The following is a 2,326-nucleotide window of genomic DNA, read 5'->3' on the forward strand; positions in this document are numbered from 1 at the left end:
ACCTGTTTCATTTGAGAAGGTAAAAATCATGTGTTACTTTTGTGATTTGTTTATTTTCTTTAAGGAAGTTCACTTTTAAAATTATATTTCCAGAAAAAGAAAACATCTGGATTTCTTTCCAATTTTTTGACATAATTTGCCAGGGTTTGGTGCTTTTCCACAACACGTATAGTCACATACCAAAGGAGAATGGCATAAATTTGAACAACTGTTTTAACTCTCTTGAGAGGCAGAGAACCACAACATTAAAGTATCCAAATGTAATTTTTGTACAGCCTAGGAATAAAGTGATAACCTTAGGAGATAATACAAAGCAAGCAGTTTCGGGAGGAAACTGTGCAGCATTCCACAGGATTCTAAAGCTTGTTTTTTCCATGTCTCTTGGACATCTTTTTGGACATCTGTTAGTATATATATTCTATCTTATTTTATTTTTTCATGAGACATTGAATGTTATAGAATGGACATACCATAATTTATTTAGCCATTCCTTTACCTGAGCATTTAAGGTGTTTCTAGTATTTTTGCAGTTATAAACAATGCTGCAGTAGAAATCCCTTGTCCACATGTATATTTTTGAGTACATGAATCAGTATTACTGAAGGAAATAAACGGAAAAATAGAAATGGCACATCAAAGGGTTTCTACCTGTGACTTGTTGATACTATCAAGCAGTTCTCAAAAAAGGCTGTGTCAATCTGTATGTCCAACGACACTGTGTGAGAGTACTGATTGTCCTAAGCTCTCTGAATACTGGATATTATTATTTTCTTTTGCTAACTTTTGAGAATCAGATCGGTGAAAAAAACCTGACAGTTGATTGATACTCTGTGCAAACTGCTATTTTAGCTAAGGAGACTTTCATTCATTCCATAGTTGTAGTTCTCACTAAGAAATGGAAAATACATAGTTTTAGATTTTACAAGCCCTGCATTTCCCAGCTAATAACCATGTTTGGACACAATCATAGGCTAAGTTCAAGGCCTAAGTAAAGTAAACTGAATTAAGAATATAGTTTTCACGGGGAGGGTATAACTCAGTTGGTAAAGTGCTTGTTTCACATGCATGAGGTCCTGAGTTCAATCCTCAGTACCTCCATTAAAATAATAAGTAAATAAATTAGAACTTAATTACCTCCTCCAAAATTAAAAAAAAAAGAATATAGTTTTCTACGTAAGACAGGACACCATAAATCTCTTAGAAGAGAACATAGGCAAAGCATTCTCTGGCATAAATCGTAGCAATGTTTTCCTAGAGCAGTCTACTAAGGCAATAAAAATAAAAGCAAAAATAAATAAATGGGATCTAATTAAACTTATAAGATTTTGCACAGCAAAGGAAATCATAAACAAAATAAAAAGACAACCTACAGAATGAGAGAAAATATTTGCAAATAATGTGAGTGACAAGTGCTTAATTTCCAAAATATACAAATGTATGAGCTCATACAACTCAATAACAAAAAAACCCGAACAACTCAATCAAAAAAATGGGCAGAAGACCTAAACATTTCTTTAATGAAGGCATACAAATGGCCAATAGGCACATGAAAAAATGTTCAGTACTGCTAATTATCAGAGAAATGCAAATCAAAACTACAATGAGGTATCACCTCACACCAGTCAGAGTGGCCATCATTAAAAAGTCCACAAATGACAAATGCTGGACAGGGTGTGGAGAAAAGGGAACCCTCCTACACTGTTTGTGGGAATGCAGTTTGGTGCAGCCACTATGGAAAACAGTATGGAGAGTCCTTAAAAAACTAAAAATCGACTTACCATATGATCCAGCAATCCCACTTCTGAGCATACACCCAGAGGAAACTCTAATTTGAAAAGATACGTGCACCCCAGTGTTCAAAGCAGCGCTATATATCATAGCCAAGACAAAGAAGCAACCTAAATGGCCATCAACAGATGACTGGATAAAGAAGCTGTGGTATATATATACAGTGGAATATTACTCAGTCACAAAAAGGGATGATATAAGGCCACTTGTAGCAACATGGATGGACCTAAAGATTATCATACTAAGTGAAGTAAGTCAGACAGAGACAAATATCACTTATATGTGGAATCTTTTAAAAAATGACAAAATGTACTTATTTACAAAATAGAAGCAGATTCACAGACATAGAAAATAAATTAATATAGCACCCAAAGTAATAAAATACCTAGGAATAAATCTAACCAAGGAGGTGAAAGAATTATACACAAAAAACTATAAACCATTGATGAAGGAAATTAAAGAAGACTTTAAAAAATGGAAAGATATCCCATGCTCTTAGATTGGAAGAATCAATATTGTTAAAATGGTCACACTGCCC

The 2,326-nt window shown here is 33.9% G+C and overlaps 1 non-coding gene across 1 annotated transcript; it reads left to right on the top strand.

Moving 5' to 3' along the window:
- Positions 1 to 1,024: 1,024 nt before the first annotated feature.
- Positions 1,025 to 1,098, top strand: TRNAV-CAC (transfer RNA valine (anticodon CAC)). Its single transcript has one exon. It is a non-coding gene; the product is annotated as a tRNA-Val (tRNA).
- Positions 1,099 to 2,326: the final 1,228 nt, after the last annotated feature.

Source organism: Vicugna pacos, chromosome X (assembly GCF_048564905.1).
Source record: "Vicugna pacos chromosome X, VicPac4, whole genome shotgun sequence".
In the NCBI taxonomy this organism is placed as follows: Eukaryota; Metazoa; Chordata; class Mammalia; order Artiodactyla; family Camelidae; genus Vicugna; species Vicugna pacos.